Here is a 21,850-nt window from a genome sequence, read left to right on the forward strand (position 1 = left end):
ATGTCTTTGAGAAACTAACTTCAGCAGCCACATAGCATTGTGGCCACAAGAGAGGGCAATAATCAGGGATTTTCTTGACTCCCTAAAGCCTGTCTATCAAATAGTCTGCGATTACACGCCACTTATGATTTGCCACCGGCAGTCTCCATTAATAGCTATTCACTCTCCTAGCAAAAGCGTTATTGAGCTCATTGTCCAAATGGTCTTCTCTTTCTTTTGTTCTTGCCCGACCAACTGTTCACTCCTCTACAAAACAGAATGAGACATGATGGAATAGTTCCTGCTCGGCTGGATGATTGTTGTGTTAAAGAAACAGTTCACAGGAGAAGCACAACAGATTCGTCAGCATCTGAGTAGCAAGAGATGTTTAAATCATAACCTTCTTGAGGATTCTTGACCGCAGTTGCAACAATACTGAGAAGCTTAACACTGTCCAGAACAGAGCAATTGAATTGAGCAGGAACACACAACTAACAAAACATCGACAAACATCCATTCCCTCCAAAACCAAACACTCATACATGCAGGCTGCACCATACACACCATACCACTGCAGATCTTCACCAAGGCTCCTTAAACAGTACATTACAAACTCACAACTACTTCCATCTAAATGGAAAAGGGTCGTGGATAGACAGGAAAGACCTACAACCCACGTATCAATCTGATCCGGAAATATGTTGCCGTGACTCCAGAATCAATGGGTCCAAATTGTGGATTTCACTCCCCTCTAATTTGGGTCTACCGACAGCACATGGAAACGATGGTTCAAGAAGGCAGCTCATCATCACTATGTCCAGTCAAATCAGGACTGAACAATAAATGCTGACCTCTTCTGGAATACCCACATCCGGCGAAGATTGAAAAAGAAAAAGCCATTCAAATGTTCTGAGTGTGTAAAGGCATTTGTTCATTTTTCTCACTTGCTGACTCACCAGTGGGTTCACACGGAGAAGAAACCAATTAATTGTACAGAGTATGGAAAATGCTTTAAAATTTCTCACGAACTGCTGTACCATCAATGTGTTCACACAGATGAGAAACCATACAAGTGTTCTCACAGAGGGAGTGGGTTCGGGCCGTCATTTGATTTCACTTTACATCTGTCTCTCCAGTGTCATATCGATCGCGTGACATTTCGCGGAGCTGTGAAGATCATCAATTACCAAACAGAGCAGACAAACTTTCTCTCACTTTTTTGAAGTCGTTTGCGTGCCAATAGGATTGATCCAAAAGGATTCATTCCCGTCCTTGGAGCAGCTGAGTGGCTTGTCCCCATGTGAAGAGGTTGATGTTGAATTAAGATTTTGAATTTACGACCTTTGCAGATCTTAAAGTTTGTTTTTAAACAGTGTGGAAAATAACTTGCAAGCCTGCCTGCACACAGCATGGCCAACAATAACACAGAAAATCAAGCCTGAACAAACCATGCAACGAACACCCAGAATGCCTCAGCATTGACCAAACAGGCTGACAAGGGAAACCATACATGACCACAGTCATTCACAAACGAGGGAATACACTTCCCAAGACAAACTACCAATAAGCTTCCTGGACCCGATAAACACCGCTGTTCCAAAGTCCGAAGGGTAATCTAGTACCCCAGTGACATCAAAGCCACACGAAGCTCAGCTCATCCGGAGATGGACCAGAATACCATGCTTATCTTTGGAGAGCAACAAGGAAAGGGGCATTTTCACATACCCACGAAGAGAACTGGAACCCCCGTTTCCATTCTAAAACTGATTGATTCTGATGAATGCTTGATTGGATCTTGATTGTATCATTCACGGCTAGGGCTTGTGCCCTGATCTGGATCCAGCCTGGGGGAAGCCGGACGGGCAATGGACGCTTGGCAAAATAGAAAGAGAGACTGCTGATTAAATTTTTCGAATCAATTCAAACAGATTCCTCAGCTGGAAGGAAATTGACAGGCACTCCACCAATTCACTTTTTTATGTCTTGTGGTTACTGAGTATTTGCCTGTTTGTTTTGTGGTTGCTGACTGCATGTCTTATCAGTTTCAGGTGTCTCATCTAAGTGCGTTTATCCAACAGACAAGTGTTCGTTTACAGTGCGGTCAGCGATTATATGCTCAATAATCCTTTATTGCTTAATCTGTCAATCACTCACTGCTTGTGTGTTCTGTGAGTGCTCCCTCTGTCTCTCCTCGAAAGCCGAAGTGCAGTGCTCAGCAGTCAATGCAGGACGTCCACTACGCCATGGGGGCAGGGAGATCCACTCACTGCTGGGATGTGCTCGCTGGGCAACGCCAACCCACGTGGTGAGAACGGCCCAGGACCGAAGTTGAACAAAACATTATTATGGAGACATGTGAGATTAGATTCCCTACGGGGTAGAAACAGGCCCGTTGGCCCAACCAGTCCACACCGACCCTCGGAAGTGTAACCCACGCAGACCCATTTCTCTCCCACTAATGAACCTGACACTATGAGCTATTTAGCAATGCCATTTCACCTGGCTTGCACATCTTTGTGATTGTGGGAGGAAACCGGAGCAGACGGAGGAGTCCCGTGCAGACATGGGGAGAATGTGCAAACTACACACAGACAGTCGCCCAAGGCTGAAATCGAACCTGGGACCCTGGCACTGTGAGGCAGCAGTGCTGACCACGCCGCCCTGCAAATATGTGAACTTCAAAATAAAAATCGGAGATTATTTTGTTCTCCCTGGTTCACTGGCAGACATTGAGCTAAAAGAGATAGGGGACGTCGGTTGTTTTACCCACTTTGCTGGAGACTTTAACACATAGCCACAAGGAAATTGGCCATGTGGGAGGTCCTTTACATTCTACTGGACCACGGCCATAAAGGGAGAGCATATTGACTCCTCCTGGGACATGGTATACCTGCTGCAGTGTCTTGCAAAGTTTCGACAGGTTGCCCAGCAGTATCAGGCCGTGAGGACGAAAGACTGCTGCAATAACAACCGACAGTGAGACCTCCATAACTCCAGACACGGCCGCACCGCCCTATACCGCCCAGAACTCAACATTTCCCATACAGTCTGCAGAGCGACACCCGTTGGGCCTGAATGAAGTGGCTGCATTCTTTTTCTACCGGACTTTATACAGCAATCTCGCGATGGGCACATTAGCCGCCGGGCAGTATGAATCACCCTGCAGTCCAACACAAATGATAACTGCAGACTCACATATAGCGCGAGTGCTTCCCTAAAATATCAGGGCACCAATTGCCAGGATCCCCGCATCATGATTGTGTCCACTCCCTTCTATAACACCTGGATCCGCGCACAGGTCCGGGCCATGCTCCAAGAAGAACCAGACCCGTTGAAGTGACTGCTCCCGTTCGACAATTGGGTCTTCAAAATTTCCTGTATTTACAACTGTCTGCCCCAAGATGTGCGACCGTATCGCAGCTCGTGCATATGCTGCCACTGTGTGACCATTAGCCCTCTTATTGACATCCCCCATCCACCCCTAGGACACCGCTGCAGACTGGGAAAAAATGGCTGGACAGCACCATGAAAGATTCAATAAAGTCCAGTGCAACACTGCACGCCGATTTTGGGTTGTTATCTGGTGTCTGCAGAGCCTCCAAGCACTTGCACGATGTCATTGTCCGCTTTAGGGAGGTCTGGGACTCCACGTCAGGCATTCCATTAGCAGAGGATGAAAAGTTGGCCGTGTAGACCTTACATATGCTCACATTTTCATGTTGCACAATCAAATGACGAGCCGGACGGACACTTTAAGTGTACTTCGTAACTTGGACGGGAATGCGATGTTCACGACGCCAAAACGGACGGGGTCATTCGACTTTCTTTCGCAACCCGACAACCACAGGGACACTACCAAGCCAGTACAGCAAACTAGGGCAATTTAAAGAAGGCAGTGCCGGAACATTGGGGAATTGGAACACTTGGTGAGACAGTGCTGGTCCAAGCAATGTCGCCCAGGACCATCTACCCTCCCCCTCTCACCGCAGGCCCGACAGCAGTCCACCACAACACAGAGGTCGCTTCAACAGACTGCCTACACTGTGGCTGATCCCTTGCCCAATGCTTCAGAAACTCACTCGGGCTATCGTGAGAGGGAGGATTCACAGGCGATCTCAATATGTCTCTCAAACGTCCCGTCTGAAATTCGATGATGGATGTGGAGGTGTTGGGGAGCGGCTCATTTCTTTTGTGGTGGATTCTGGGTCTGTCCAATCGTCTGAGGTTCCCGACTCGGAAAATTACCTGAATTACAAGACCCTCTGCACTGTAGGGTTTTCGGCAGTACCCATAACAGACCCACTCTCCTATCCCATTAACTTCAGTATTGGACCTGCCACTTCGACTGATGCTGCCACTATTTCAGACTCTTATCCTTTCGCCCTCCTGTCCCGGCAGACCTTGTCTAAATTGAATGCCAGTATCCACTGTTCCTCTGGGTCTCTCACAGTAGAGAACCAGTACGTCCATAATTCCATGCTGCGGGCAGTAATTTCACACAGCCCTGAACCATGTGACCAGGACCGCTTTGCTACACTTGGTCATGTACCACACCAACTACCTGTGCTCTTCTCGACCGCTCCTTGTCCTGTTGCCAACGGCCCCTTTCTGTGGACAGTTCACTGAATCCCTACTCCCAGTGGGATGCAAAATTGACGGTATTGACTTGTCATGCATCCCACCAGAATAAATTGAAAAGGCCGACACACCACGGTGACATGTAATAACAAAGTAGATTGTTGTGAAATCTAAGGTCTTCAAGGTGATCTTCCTAACAAATGCGGGTGGTATGATGTTGTACCTCTGCACTGACAGCTGAAGTGCTGTCCAGCTGCTATCTGTTTTCTCCATTAGTTTTCATCATTCTGGCTCTCTAATCGCCTGAAGACGAGAGGGTTCCGACAACCCAAGGGCTTTCTGCGCTGATTCTGGTGTAATTTTCAGAGGGGATGAGGAGCTGCTCATGGTCACGGGAACTTACTGCAGTCAGCAGCTGATCTACCCTGTCAGGGCACACTGGATCCGACTTACACTGATCTTTTGGAAGGAGAGTCTGCTGCCATGGATTTTCCAATGGCTGGATGTGAGATGTTTTGCTTTCAATTTCACTTTCATCTCTGACCCAATGCAAGTTCTTCAGTTTAACTTTGTAACCCTTCCAGAAAATGTTGGTTCGCTGATCCCTTTTTGCCAACTCAACCAGGTTCCCCATACGTACTCAACACCTCAGCAATCTCTCCCTGAACTTGCCTACATTGACTGAATGATCTTCTCAAACCTTGATGGAACAGGCACTGTTCCTGTGTCCAAGACGCCTGGAGGAACATTAATGAATCAGGGAGTAATCTGAATCTAATTGATGGTAAATGTTGTTTGGAGCCAATGTCTCTCCAGAGCTTTGTTTGAACGTATAGGTAATAACCTTTTAATATAATTGCAGAATTGTCTGAATCGGAACATCCTCTACCCACATTGATTGAACGACGCCCCCCTGCTGACCAACCGTTAATTGACCAGATCTGACAATATTGCATTCTAGACTTTTCCTACCCTACCAACGTGGGCTCCATTCCTGATCCCAATCCTGGTGGCAGTATTTCATAGCTTCCAGTAATATATTGGCCCTTATGATCAATTCCAGCACAAACTCCATTCCCGACATATTACTTTGTGCTTCCAAGCAACGTTTGGCTAGAAGGTTGGGATGCACAGGTTCTGTTTTGCAGCCTTATCATTTTGTTATCTCATCATTCCTGCAATTCTATTTTGTTTTCGTTCCCTACGGTTCCCCTCTTTGTTCTTTGTCACTAAATCCTTTTAAATGCTGCATTTTTTCATTTCTGTCGAAAGCAGGTGGAACTCAGTCAGAGTAAGAGTCTACAGCAGATTGGGAGTATTTGTTAATTTTCAATATAATAAGTATAGTATGATTAGGATTCATGAACATTTACGCTTAGCCCAATTATTTTGGAATATAAACTCCAGTTTCCCCCTTATTGACAGTTAGTATTTTCTGCGATTTAATTTTCATATTTCAGGTTATAGTACAGTCAGTTGAGTTCAAATGGGAAAAGATAGCTGTAGTCATTGCTAACGAAGCCGATTTTTGATACTTGAGAACTTCAGTTTCTCTCCCCAGTGCTCTCTCTATTTGAGCAGCTTTCTCTGAATCCCTTTCCTTCCCGTTTAAGCGGCCGTGCTCCAGGGGGAAATACTATTGGCTGTTGTTGAAGCTCCAGATCGAGCTGAGAGAGGCTTATCCTCCATTGTGAGGGCAGACACGCAGCCGCAGGGTGATGAGTCTCAGCGGCCAGACCCAACAGCGCAGCGTCTATAGAATCTCCAGGTCTCAGTGTTCCCCAATGGGAATGGCACGACCAGGAAGGCGTCACTGTGGGCCTCACTATGGGCTGCCCAGGGGACGGTGAGAATTACACACAGAGCTTGGACAGCCAGTTTAAGGCAACCGATGTGACACCTGTGCCCAGTGACTTTGCTTGGGAATTGAACCTGCGTGTGTTTAGGATACGAATTCTTCCACTGAGTTAAACACAGCCATTCAAAAGGGTCGAATATCTAATACTTGATTTACTGCTGAACATCTAATGGAGACAATCATTTTCAGCAGATTCTAGTGGGTTGTGAAAGCAGAGAATTACACTGAAAAGTATAAATATTTCTCTGCATTAATTGAGTCAGAAAGGACCCATTCTAGTGGTCAGGTATTTGTTGGAGAATCACAGGCTGGAGTTGCATGCCAGGCCCCTGCAACAACTTGGACATAGACTCTGTGGTAATCAACTGGGGACGTGAAGGCTCCGATGGGGAGACCCTCCGAAAGAATCCACTAAATTTGGAACATTTGGATGGTTTCACTTGGAAAGTTATTAATTGTCCAGGGAATGCGAGACAAAAAATGCTCCGACCCAACAACATTTGAATAGTCACTTTGGCCAGGTGCAGCCCTCAACACAAGCCCAACATCTCGCTCTGCTAACCCTTCCTTTTTAATCCTTCACACTCGCCCAAAACCCCAAGCCACCAGCCCCACATGGCTAACACTGCTCAACTCCAGCCTCCCATAACCACTTGTATGATACACTAACGCCCGAAAACTGCCACCTGTCCCCACAATTACCTGGATGCGGATTCTTTCACAGCAGCTGTTTGGGTTTGGCTGTGGATCTGAGTGTTTCAATCACATCATTGACTCCACTGTCAGTTAATTTTCTGATACCATAAATACCCCTGAATGATAATGTTTAATAACTTATCACTATTTTCAACAGGGGCATTCAGTTTCTGTTCGATTCCTCCTACAAACGTGAACCAAATGTTGTAATTGTACCACGAACTTTGGAGAGAAAGTGGGAATATAGCAATGAGATCGAGAATCAGACATGATCACATTGAATGGGAGAGCGGGCTTTAAAGGCTGAATAACTTCTTCCTGCTCCTGGTTTCTGTCATCTAAATGCCCTACTGAAAATCTCATCCTAAAAAGGTATCAGTGATTACATTGGGGAAGCACATCCGTCGTTGTTTTCATTCAGCGCTTCCTGCATCTTGAAAATTTGATTTTTATTTGTACTGACAATGTACCTTCGGTCTGAGGATCAAAGTGGTCCATATGATTCCTGATAGCGTCTCTGTGGAAAAAAAAAATCATAGGAAGGCCGATCACATGCTGTTAATGGCCAATCACATGCAATAAAGACAGACAAATCACGGAAATTCCGAATTGTACATGGACGCTTGATGTTAATTTGCTTTGTGATTTATGGACAATATAAACGTAGACGAATTACACTGGATATCCGCAAGTAACTTGAGGATGGATATTTATAAACACTGTCAAAAACACCTTAAGGTTATCCTAAAATGTTTTAAAGGTAATTGAACGGTTTTGAAATTTATTCAGCATTGTCGAGGGAATGGGAAATAATTTCAGAAACCGAGAGAGAGTTACAGACACAGGTAGAGAGCCACAGCCGCAGGTACTGGATAAGATTGTCCTGGAGATGTTTCAGAGCTCGCTCTTTGACCCACACACGGTATGGCAGCAGCAGAGTGAATGCAGTCATTTTATGGTCATATGGACAATGTTTTGTTTCCTATCTGGCACAGTATTGTCCCTGTCCTGGGAGAGTTTGATGTGGAAAATGTAATGGGAGCTTTACTCTTCATCTGACTCGGTGCTGTTGCTGCCCTGGGAGTTGTTGATGAGAACAGTGTAATTGGGCTTTAATCTGTACTTAACTCTATGCCGAACCTTTTCTGTGAGAGTTTGTTGGTGACAGTGTCGGCTGATTTAAACAAAACCTAACCTCATGCTGAACGTGGCGTGAGTTGTCAAACGGTTCCAGTCTGACGTTAGATTACTCGACACTGAACCTAGTTATAGTCTCCAGAAGCAACAACGATATTTTTTCCCTATCTAATCCTGCAGTTCCTGTCATAGACTCTCAAACATTCTTCATTTTAGACCATTCTGCATTCCAGGGACTCAGTCCTGTGCTTGTGTCATTTCGCTGGCCATTCAAACCGTGCCCTCGAGCTCTAGTTCTGTGAATATACTCTGCATTCATTTGCACATGGACTCCCAAGTCCCTAACCCGTTCTTGCCTTTCCCGGTTTGTATAGTCGCTGCGTGAAATGGCTGCCTGTAACAAACCTAAAATGGCTATCTGACACTTTTGGAATCATGTGTCCTGCTTTGGCAGATTAAAAGACATCTTACATTTTATACATTATCATCTCTCGGTCTCCATCAGATGAAATAAACTGAGATGAGAATCGATGTTAGAGGAGGGATAATCTAATCCAAATGGTACAATGTTAAACTGGGTGCACGTGCAGAAAAGCTTCAGTTTGAGTCTGAATTCTGTCAGCACAGGAGAGGGGCAAAAGAGTGTAAAGCTTTTTTTTCGATTTCTACATTCCTGAATTTTAGAAATGTTAATTTACAAATTAAACTGTAAAAGCGGGATATGGAGAACTCTGTTATAAATTTTCCACTGATTAAGATGCAGATCCAGAATCCTTTTAAAATCCGTGCCCTGAGATTTTTAAAAGTCTGTCTAACTTTGCAAACCTCAAGACAAAAATACGATAGGAATATGACAGGTCAGCTACGGAATTGTAGGTGCGTGGTCTTGTTCAGAATCTGTCAGAGATTTAGCGTGGAGTACGATGTATTTTATCCAGAAAACAGGCATTTATTAAGGGCCACCCTGACATAATTTGCCTTCAAACTTTGTGCTCTCTAAAAACTAAGAAATTTATTAACCATTCAGCAAGCCTCGCAGATTGTGTATCATTAGTATATATTTGTAAAGGAGTAACTGTGTATGTGAACGAGCGAGTGTGGTTTTGAGGTGTCTGTGACTGATTGACTGAGATTTGGTGACTGAGAGTGTTTGAGTGAGGGGTTGTGTTCGAGTATGGGATTCTGAGATAGGGATTTTGCAACGCTCTCCTGTATCTGTGACTGAGCATGTGTGACTGCATGACAATGTGTCTGTGTGTATGAGCTGTGTAAGAGTATGTGAGAGACACTGTAGAAACAGCTTTACTCTGTAATCTAACACAGAGCTTCCCCTGACATGGGAGCGGTTGTGGACCGATCTGTATACTGTATGTAACACGATTCTTTCCAGACCCTGGGAGATGTAGGTGGAGAAAGTGTACAGGGATACATAGAGGGATAGTCTCCCTCTAAGCCAGTGATATAACTCTGCTCAGTGTGCTTGATAGGGCCAGTGTGGGGATAGGGGTTGACTTAGTCATTATCAAACTCCACGGTGAACATGGTCTGGGAGTTTGAAAAGCTGAAGTGTAGAGACAGCTTTACTCTGAACTTAACCCATTCTCCACTTATATACAATTTCAAAGAACTGCAGATGCTGTCAATCAGAAACAAAACTAAAAGTTACTGAAAAACCTCAGCAGGTCTGGCAGCATCTGTGAAGAGAAATCAGAGTTATAGTTTCAAGTCTGTTTCAGAGAAAGGTGACCTGATCCGAAGTGGTAACTGGTTTCTCGGCACGGATGCTGCCAAACCTGCTGAGCTTTTATCAACAATTTCTGTTTTTCCTTTTTTTCTCCCTGCTCTACGAATTGATCCCCTCAATTAGCTTCGAGACTTTGTTCTATTGTACATCAGCTCGCTGACAACACATGGAATTCCAGTCTCTAACTCAGTGTTGAGTAAATTAATATATAATCCCCGCGGTGTGAAATTCCGCTGCCCTATCTCTGTATATTTCCTTGACTACTGCACCTAACCGACACATCTCTGATCACTATGGGCAATTTTTCATGGCCAACATTACCGAATCTGCACATGTCGAAGTTTTATGGAGTACACCAGTTCAATAAGGCAGTTCACTACCATCTTCTCAAGGGCTGATGGGAATGAGGGATAAATGCTGAGCCCAGCCAGTAATGCTCACATCCAATGAACAAACGAAAACATCATCCCTTTGCCTTGCTTATACCTTGCTGCCCCTGCAGAGTAACTCAATGTGTTTTGATATCCCAGGAAGCATAGATCCCTCTCTATGTCAGAGTCCTATAACATCTCCCCATTTAGACTAAAATCACTTTGTCGATTCTCCCTGACAAACATCACACTCTCCACTTCATATTGTAACGGACAATGCTTTGCCCATTCACTTACCATCGCTCCATCGATCTATGTGACAGCAGCTTACTTCCACTTCACAATTTACTTGTAAACTAGGTTCACCAATGATATACTCAATTTATAAATCAAGACTTACTTGAACTATGCCTGTTGGAAATCTCAATATCATCCTTTCACTCTCTGTCTCTTAGTCAGGATGTTTGCCTGTTTCGCTCTGCTCGCCCAGAATATTGTGAATTGCCACATTCATCCGTTAGCCTTTTGGAGATATTTTATGGTATCCATATCCCCTGTCCGATCACAGTAAAACCTGCTTACCTCCCTTGACCCAAGCCCTGGCCATAATTGCCAAACCATCCAAATATTTTATGACGCCATCAGTTCAACTCTCCCGATTTGTGTCCAAGCCTGTGGGCAATGATGTTGAATAAATTAATAAGACCCAATGTCAAGGATTACTTCACTGAAAACAAATACAGTTCTACTAAGGGACTGCAGACAAAATAACATCGGGATTTCCAATCTTCCAAACTTCATTAAACAATCCTAGATGTCAGATAAACAGGATATTCACACACCTGGGTAAGATACAAGACTCAATCACCCCGAAACCGCAAGGTTCCTGTATCAAACAACAGGCGGTATTGGAATTAAATGCAGTGTTTGTGAGCAGGACATAGCACATGGGATGAGGAAAACTGTCCATGGGGATGTTACGAATCAGGAATCGGCTTGAACGGAAGCAATCAAGTAAAGAACTCTGCAATGAAGTTCTGTAATCAATCTTTTGTCGTTGAAAATGGAAATCCTCTTGGATAACAATTGAGAATTTGTGTGTGCTTGTGTGTTTGTGTGTGTGTGTGTGCATGTGTGTGCGCGCGCACGCGTACTTACGTGTGTTTCTGTGGTGTGTTTCTTGCTCTCCATTCCACTTGCAGTATGACAACAGAGTGACACTTGTGTTGCCACGTCGGTCCTGCTGTTTTTGATCACACATCGCTTTCTGAGTGATAACTATCTCCACTTTACTGGAAGGGCCTGAGACAAGTCTATCAGTGACCCTTTCAAAACGTGATGTTCCACTCCAGCCGTGCAACACCCAACGTGCTCAGAGACACTGAATTGGAAAGGCCACTTGTTGGGGGGCACTGATAGTGATGGTTCCATGTTAAATGGTCCTGAATCAAAATTAACTCATTCAGTATGTTCTGATGGAAAACGAAGGGAGCTCTCCCTGGAAGTTTCCCAATTCACAAGGAAAATGATTTTGTTATGTGCCAATGTGGATATAAGTAATGAACAGTTTATTGTCAGTAATGGGAGTGGGGTTGGGGCAGGACTGTGAAGTTTCACTGTGGGACAGAAGTAATCCGGTTGAAAAGAGAAGTCAAATATCCACAGAGTCGAGAGAGTTGATCGGTCCAGGATCACTCTCCCATATTCTCTTTCTGTAACAACAACAGAAATTGCTGTAAAATCTCAGCAGGTCTTGGAGTATATTGGAAAGCAAAACAGGGTTACGACCTCGGGACCATGATGTCCATCTCCCTGTGCCTTTCTGCACACGTTTTCTAATTGAATATCACCTGACTTCCATCTTTATTCTCAGCTTCTCTTTTGTTAGTCCCTCTCCAAACATTTTGGATAATGCTAATAACCCCGGACAACTTCGATCTACCTAAAACAGCGAGGTAGTGCATTGACCGGCTGCCAGTTTCGGTGGTGGACGAGTGTCAGTTGGCACGGTTGCGACGTTGCTTTTTTCCGTTCATGTCACACGACATACGCCCGCGTTTCAAACCAAGCACGTGTTTGGTTTGTTCCCTTGTTACATGCTGAAGTTTTTTTAATTGTTGGGAACGGAGCATTCATGCTTGTTGTACTCACTGAAAAACTTACTTTGAATTTGCTCGCCCATATCTGCCGCTGCAGTGAAAAGAATTACAGTTCCAACTTATTGCTGCGTGAAGCGTTGTTCAGCTTCTCTCCTCAGGTAATGTGAGGACTGAGATGATGGAAGCGCTCCTGCCAGAAACGCTGTTTCTCCTGATGCTCGGATGTTTCCTGACCTGCTGTGCTTTTCCAGCACCACACTCTCAAGTAAATTTCTCTCCTCCCTGGTTGACAATATGCTGCGATTTGTCTATCTCGATGGGCGTCCACTGTAAGGGCACAGTTACCGGGCATTGATCCTTTCTGTAACTGTAGTAAGGCACTTGCTTTACATGTAAAGGCATCCTAGTTCAGTGTCAAGGAGAACACCCATTTGCTCCTGACACAGCAACACTGGAATTCTGATGTACAGTCTCTGTCAAATGCATCCAGAAGTCGGCTCTGAAACGCCGAATTTGGATTCTCTGTGGTGTCAGTCAACCTGGGTGAACCAAAACCAAAAATCCTCAATCATGTTTTGGAGCAAATCATACATTCGAGTGTCAAAGTACTGGATATGCTTATACATCATTCAGTCATGAAGAGGAATAAAAAGATGAATACAGACTCACGTGAACTGCTTGACTCACACTCTCAGACAGTCACTAATATTATCGTGTGGTCTGAAATCAATACACTGAAATTGAGGAAACTACGGGCAGAGTGCCGAATGCCATTGTTGCCATTTTGTCACAGAGTTGCAGAAAAGTTTGACCAGGGCGAGGGAGGAATGCAAGTCAAATGAAATTCTGGTGAAACTCCGTCTGTCAGATTCAGTCATGAACAAGAGACATGAATAAGACCACTGAGGGAGACCATTTCGCATATTGTTAAAAGAATAATCACGTACAGTTATCACCGCTTCCACCTCTCAGATCGCCTTTGACCTTTCCTCAAAATGTGTAGAGACTGAGTTTTGTACATCTCAAAATAAGAACCGTTTAATTTACAAACAGCAAGTGAGTCGCATCTCCTCGATTCCCACACAGGTTTCCAAATCAGCTGGCAGCCAGTTGGCAGTTGCTCATAACTCTGCTGGAAAGTGCACGGTTAATGAGAAAGACAAGGAAAGTTGCAGCTCGTTATGGCACCGCATTTCGAATAACCTCACTCCGTGGTCTGCCTTTGTCGGATTCACGATTGAGCATAGTTTTTCAGGTGGAGGAATACTTTTCTGCTGCTTATTCTGCAGAACAGGCTTACTCGTTGTGAGCATGCCGCAGGCTATCGTCAGGCCCACGGTCTTCGCTTTCCGCTTTTAGCCTGTCTGCCACGGTCACTGAGCAAGCTGAGACGCTGTCTTTCAGGTCCCAGATCTAAGGAAGGCTTAGGTTTGAATCCCAGCGTTGCCACATGTGCTAATGGATTAAGCTGGCAACGCTTGGTAGGGATGAGCTGGTCCTGAAGTTGAACAGAATAAAACGTAATCATTTCTTCTTAACCACGCTGCGATGTGGCAGAGCACATAGCCACTAACGTGTCAGTATTCACGCTGTGGGCACGTCTGGTCTAGGGCTGCAAATGTCATTAATTACAGGGACACAGTCATGTGGGTCTCCTTCCCCTTCTGTGGGGAGAATGCAAGCAGCATTAAAGACGTTAAATCGCTTTATTGTAATTTTAGGTATCTCCACTGAAAATGTGTTGTTGGAAAAGTGCAGCAGGTCAGGCAGCATCAAAGGAGTAGTAGAATCGACGTTTCAGCATGAGTCGTTCTTCAGGAAACTGAAGATTCCTGAAGAAGGGCTCATGCCCGAAACGTCGATTCTCCTGCTCCTCGAATGCTGCCTGACCTGCTGCGCTCTTTTCAGCAACACATTTTCACCTCTGAACTCCAGCATCTGCAGTCCTCACTTTCTTCTTGTTAGGTATCTCCAATAGCATCGTATTGTATCTGAGCCAACGTGTGTTTTGTTTTGCTTCGGAAGCATTACGGATACGCATGTGGGACCAGTAGGGTTAATTCACTATAACCGGTTGTGCCCATGAATGCTGCAACAACCTTTTCAGCTGCAGCCACGGCTGGCAGGTATTTCGGCAAACTTGCAACCACGGGGTCGAAGCTTAACCGAAAAATAAGCTACCGGCCTCAATTTAACCACATTATCCTGCATCAGCACAGATGTCATGCAGTCACGCTTCTCATCTACCGTTTGTACAAAACGTTTTTTTGGATTCAGAATCCCCAGTGTAGGTGTAGTTTGGAGTGCCATTTTCAATTCAACAATGGCACTATTGGACTCTGGGTTCACTCCAACGGACTCTGGCTCTGCAACACTTAGCCATGTGATATTCCACTTCGGGGGCGCCTGAACGGTTGCGTAATCTGGGATAAACTTTCTACAGTGGGAGCGCATGACCAAAAACGATAGCAATTGTTTTTTCGTCTGAGGCTTTTGAATTTGCTGGATTGTTTGAACTCTCTTGACCAATGGCCTTTCCTTGTTCAGATACTAAGTGACCTAAGAACTTCACCTGCTGTTGCACAAATTGTAGTTTTGCGAGACTAGCTTTGTGCCCATCCCTAGCTAGACGGCAGAGCAACGCAAGCGTGTCTTTGGCACATTGTTCCTCTGTTGGTGCTGTTATTAAGCATGCATCCACATCCTGCAGAAGCGCTGATCCCTTGGTTAAAACAAGAGTCTCCAGACTCCTGCGTAGAGCCTCATTATTTATGATGGGGGAATCACAATAATCTTGACAAAGTCGCATGAAAGTATACAATTTGCCTTTGAATTAAAAAGTGAACTATAATTGACTTTGTGAGTGTATCGGTACACGAAAGAAGGCATTTGCTAAATTCATAACAGATAACCATTTACTGTTCGGTGGAAATTGAGTCAATTTCCTATAGGTTTTGTAAACATTTGGGATGTGTGGAACGACAGCGTTATCGACTACCTGCAGGTCTTGAACACACCTCCATTCCACCAATTCACTTGGAATGTTTGCCATTTGACCGGAAAAATCGGGGTTCTCACTGGTGATTATCCACAGGGGATTATCACACCAGACTTTAGGAGGGATTCAAATACTGAAGTAATTCCTTCCACAGCCTCGAGTGAGAACGGGTCTTGTGCTCTGCAAGGACGATACTCAGACTTCGGGGTTATTCCTATGGGTTCACAGCTTGGTATGATGCCTACATCACGTTTTCCTTTTGCCCTGAACTCAGCAGGAACCCTTCTTAATCTTGCAGCCGAAACATCTTCCATAGGTAAACACCAGGCTCCACTCCTGGCGAGGGTTTCCGGGACTGCCTATCTGCTTGAGTTAGATAATATAGTTTCTTCCTATATGTCCTTATATCCGCATTGAAGCAGATACACACATCGACCCTGAAGCCACAATATTTCGTTTTTTGTGCCTTTCATATCCATGGTGCCAAATCCTGTCGCCTGTCGCTGGATATCTTTGCCAATGACCCATGAGGAAAGGAGCCTTCTACATCAGAAAGACAGGGTCTACTTGCCGTCACAGATACTTTAGAAAAGTTTTGTCTGACTGCACATCTGTGATCATTCCAATAAAATTCGCACAATAACAACTGATCTGGTTTCACCAATCTCCTGAAACAATCCTTCTCATATGATTTGTCAGGGCCATCGCGGTGAATGTGTGCTGTGCAGTGCAGTATATCCCCAGCAAGAAAATTGGTGTAAGTGAGATTAACATGGTTACTTGCTTCCTGGGCGAGTGAATCGCTCACTAAACTTATCACTCTCTGACTGAAACGCCTTGCATAGACATGCATCAGTTGTCGTGAGTCGTATTTTACAGTCCGCACTGGTAAATCTTCTTTTTGTATTGCCTGCAAGCCCGTCGGGGAAATGCGCAAATCCAACCACAGACTCACTATGAGATCTCGAGCCAACAGTTTTAATGAACAGAATTCCGATAACAGGATTGAGAATTGGAATATTTCCCCATTACTGGTTTCTCACATTAGGGTTGCGATTTATCTCTCTCGCTGAGGCACTTGGGGTTGATTTCATTCGAGAAAAGAAGCTGCAGCAGTGACTTGATAGAGGTGTACAAGATGAATGGTGGTTTAGATAGGGTTGACCGTGAGAACCTTTTTCCACGTATGGCGTCAGCTATTACGAGAGGGCATAGCTTTAAATTAAGGAGTGGGAGGTATAGGCCAGATGTTGGGGGTAGTTTCATTACTCAGCGAGTCGTGAGTTCATGGAATGCCCTGCCAGTAGCAGTGGTGGACTTTCCCTCTTTATGGGCATTTAAACGAGCATTGGAGAGGCATATGGAGGATAGTGGGCTAGTGTGGGTTAGGTGGGCTTGGATCGGTGCAACATCGAGGGCCAAAGGTCATGTACAGCGTCGTATTTTTCTATGTTCTATGTTCAATGTATCATGACTCCTGATACACCCACAGAGTTCAGGAACCATCCTCTTATCTTTATTTGCGTCGACTCCTTGAACTGCCATGATATAAAGACTGAATATGTTGCCCCTGTATCAACCGAAAAGGTAAATGCCGCACCTTCCACATGATACATGGAGGTAGGCATTGACTTATACGCATCATCATTATGCTGAAAGTATGATCCATGCTTCGCAATCTCAGAGCTCAATATAAACCTGGGACACGTTTCAGTGCCCGTAACGTTAGTGGAAGAAGTTAGCATAAGGGAGTCTTCATTGCCAAGCAGAAATATAAAAGGCTTACCTGTAACTTGTGGGCTGCCCACCTCCACCTTAGCCTTCTCAGTCAGTCATACTGCTGTCCAGCCTCCAGGGCCGACCCAGGCTGTCTGTGCTGGCACGGCCTCGCACAGTTTCCAAACATAGCACACGCCAGATCTAGCTATGCCAGCTCCTCCTTTCACGCAGCACCTCCCTCCAACGGCTGGGCGACCATTTGCATCATAGTAACCTGAGCTTTATGTGCTTGCTATTACATCTTTAATTTCCGTTTATCCTTCTCTTGGGCCAGAGCTTTTTCAGCATGTATCTCGTGTTCTATCAAATTAAGCTTTCCCGTGTCCCAGGTAATACCTTGGCAAGATACCTCATGTAACGGGTGCTGGTAGCTTTCGCATCTTCCCGTTATACCATAATTCGCTTCTTTTTATCAACACAGATAAATGCGAGGTGCTACATTTTTGGAAATCAAATCTTAGCAGGATTTATACACTTAATGAGAAGGTCCGAGAGAGTTTTGCTGAACAAATACCATTTGGAGCGCAGGTTCATAGCTCATTGAAAGTGGAGTCGCAGGTAGATAGTGAAGAAGGCGTTTGGTATGCTTTCCTTTATTGGTCAGAGTATGGAGTACAGGAGATGGGAGGTCATGTTGCGGCTGTAAAGGACACTGGTTAGGCCACTGTTAGAATATTGCGTGCAAGTCTGGTCTCCTTCCTATCGGAAAGATGTTGTGAAACTTGAAAGCTTTCAGAAATGATTTACAAGGATGTTGCCAGTGTTGGAGGATCTGAGCTACAGGGAGAGGCTGAACCGCCTGGGTATGTTTTCCCTGGAACGTCGGAGACTGAGGAGTGACCTTAAAGAGGTTGTCAAATTTATGAGGGGCATGGATAGGTTAAATAGACAAAGTATTTTCCCTGGGGTCGGGGAGTCCTGAAGTAGAGGGCATAGGTTTACAGTGAGATAGGAGAGATATAAAAGAGACTTAAGGGGCAAACTTTTCACGCAGAGGGTGGGACGTGTATGGAATGACCAGCCAGAGGAATTTGAGGAGGCTGGTACAATTGCAACATTTAAGAGGCATTTGGATGGGTAGATGAATAGAAAGGGTTTGGAGGGATAAGGGCCAGCCGCTGGCAGGTGGGACTAAATTGGATTGGCATATCTCGTCAGCATGGACGGGTTGGAGCGAAGGGCCTGTTTCCATGCTGTACATCTCTATGACGCTGTGACGCTGTGACCTCATTCGAGTTCCTTTCAAGTTATGGAGGTTTTTTTCTCATATGGTCGTTTACTTGCATTGTGAGTCTGCTATTACTTTGGTATAACTTTACATTTTTTTCTGTCTGTCTGCAAAAATACTTGCCCTTTTGCTTCTTTGTTTCCCTGTTTTTATTCAAAATAAATGTCGATTTTCCATTACAATGTACATGACGTTATTTTTACAGGTCGCTGCAACATCGTGGGCCGAAGTGCCAGTACTGCACAGTATCGTTCTATGTTGTAAGCTACATTTCCTGCTGGTTTCGTATATCTCTCCTCACTGTGGAAGCTTCCAGACACATCTTCCAGTGATTTGTCTGCACTTCATTCATTCTCGGCAACTGTATTTCCTGCTCAGAATGTGATCTATCTACAATGGAGAGAGGAAAACAGAGTCGGTGACAAAGTCTTCCGATCTTGTCCAGAATCAATAAAACTTATCCCGATTTTCCAGTCTCCTGTCACTTCAACATTACACTGTGTACACAAGCCACCATTTCAGTTTGCGGTCCGCTACAGTGCTCCTTCAAGGCACAGCACAAGCTGGAAGAACGGCAACTCATTTTCTGCTGATAGGACATGCAATTTTGAGGACCCAACATGGAGTTCAATCATTTTTGAACCTGTGCGCTGTCTTCCCAATTCTTCACCCACACGCACATCCAATCCGTTCAGAACATGGATCATTGTACGGGAAACGTTAGCTCTCCTTTGTGATCATAGGTGGACAAGAATTGCTGGTTTTTTTCAGACATTTCGGTTTTTCTTCCGATAACTTTATTTTTTTTCCGTTGTAATCGCCAGACTGCAGGAAGCGTGTGATTGCAGGAGGAGAGGTTCGCAGGAGTTGAAAAGTATGCAAAGGGCTGTATCATTTCAATTGTGAAGGTAGAGGAGCTAGGCTGGGGCTCTCCATTGAAGTGCAGAGAAGGTTGAGTGAGAAACCGATTAACACGCACATATTTTGAAGAGGATAGATATGTATGACAAGAATAAGTCTGTTATGGGAATGAATAATAACCAATACATAGATGGTGTACTGGTTAAAGGATGACAAGACAGATGGTGTACAGGAGACAAGAGTTTTAGAGGAGATTTAGGAAGTAGGATTTCACCCATGGAGTGTTGTTTATCTGGAATTCATTATCTGAACGTGTGGTAAAGTTATGTGTCATGAGAACATTTCAGCAGTATGTAGCCGAACACTTGAAGATCCAGAGCACACGTGGATAAGGGCCAGGTACGGGAATGTGTGACGAGGACACTCAGAGGCGAGATGGGTGTCCCGAACAAAATGTGTCAAAGGCAAACTTGTGGGCCTAAAATTGCTTCAGGGCGCCACTCTGTAGCGCAGTGGAAAGCGCGTTGAGCGTTTACACCTTTGATACGGTTACTATTCAAAGGTTGTGGATTCGCATCCCATCCGAGTTTAGTTTATCATTTGTAAGGGGGTCAGACCAGACTTGGCTGCTCATCTGCAAAACCGATAATATTCGTGCAGAAACCCAACTGTCTCGAAAGGAAACATTTTCCACTCAACGATAAACAATTCGATATCTATTGATAAGAGAGTTTGATAAACATCTGTTCGTCAGTAGGCAACACGATGATGTGGATAGGCTGGAAAAAGATTTTAAAAGTTGGATCAGCCATGATGATTTCGAATGTCGTTGCGGGCAGGAGCGGTGTTAAGAATTGTCTCCTTCTGCTCCTTTCTGTCAGTACCATTTCTGGCCCAGGTTTATAAACAATCACAATGAGGACAATGTCAATCGACACCAAGGAATATTTTGGTCCCGAATCCACCTCCCTGCCGTTCCAGCTGGAATAGATAGCTCCTGGTTCAGCTTTAGATCAACCAGATGAGGATACTCACAAGTTCTCTGTCAGGCCGTACCATCCTTCACATAGATTTCCAAGTGGACACATGGAGCAAAAGATTACATGGATGCTGCGGTTCAGGGACAGATTTCCCCTTTGCTGGGTTGGATTTGTAGCCAAGGTAATGGAAATGAATTTCTCACATTTTGAATCCTTACTCTGGATTCTTGCGACTTTACTAACTAAACTGAAAGTCAATTTGCCCTTGCATAGCATTATTCAATCTTCACTATTTATGTTTTAAAATGCCACGTGCTGCTGGATGTAGCAATCCTAGAGATTGTTGACGTTGTGTGAAGTGTGGGTCATTGTGCCGTAGGAACATTCCAAGGGAAGTTGGTGAAGTATCAGTGAAACGAATTCCCTGATAAATTGAAGCCGATAGAAGGAAACTCCCAGTACTCTCGCGACATAATATTGCCTGTGATCAGCGCAGGAAGCCACGGTAAATGTACACCGTATTCAATAATGCTTATTTTCACCACATTTCTCTCTGTCATTTTCCTGAACCTGATTCTTCATAACCGATGATCCATCATCAGTATAACCACCTCTGCGCAGTGTTTCATTCCAGAGCCACAGCAAAAATTGAGCAATCGCGTTGAGGAGCCCAGTGTTAAGATCAGGAGCCGTTAGTAATCACTACACGGCAACTCCAGTGGTGCAATTCGTCAGTTTGGTGCACTTGCACGGCAGAATGGAAGTCCGTAAGCTGACGCAGTTGCACTTTCCATTCTCGCCAGGTGTTCGTTTTACTGATAGTGACCATAGATGACAACAAAACCAAGCTGAAAAACAGTTAAAACACCGAATATTACACCGCAGTAAAGTTTCTTTGGCCCTCATGTTGCACCGACCTGTGATACAAATCTGAAGGAGGCAACATCCTCGCAAATCTCCTCTGCACCCGTTCCAATGCTTTCACATCCTTCCTATAATGTGGCGACAAGAACTGCATGGAACTCTACAAGTGCGGCCACACCAGGGAATTTCTGGAGCTGCAAGGTGATCACTTGGATCTGAAACTCAATCCCACTCCCAGTAAAAACTAAGACACTGTGCGACTTGCAAACAAACGTATCAACGTCGGTGGTAACTTTCAGCGTTTAATGTACATAGGCACCAAGATCTCTCTGCTCATCTAAACTTCCAAGAATATTACAAATAGCCAAGAACTCTGTATTATTCTTTCCCCTTCCAAAGTAAACGATTTCACCCTTTTCCACATTAAACTCCATTTGCCACCTCCGATCTCAGCACTGCAGATTATCCATGTCCCTCTGTGCATTTCAGCTGACGTTCTCACTGTTGACAACTCCATCGAGTTTATAGTCATCTGCAAATTAACTAATCCATAATTCTAAGCCGTAATCCAGGTCATTTATAAAAATAAAAAACAGCAGTGGATCCAAAACGGTACACCATGAGTAACTCAACTCCAGGATGTGCATTTCCCATGAACTACCACACTCTGTCTGCATT

Source organism: Chiloscyllium punctatum, chromosome 46, assembly GCF_047496795.1.
Source record: "Chiloscyllium punctatum isolate Juve2018m chromosome 46, sChiPun1.3, whole genome shotgun sequence".
Classification (NCBI taxonomy): domain Eukaryota; kingdom Metazoa; phylum Chordata; class Chondrichthyes; order Orectolobiformes; family Hemiscylliidae; genus Chiloscyllium; species Chiloscyllium punctatum.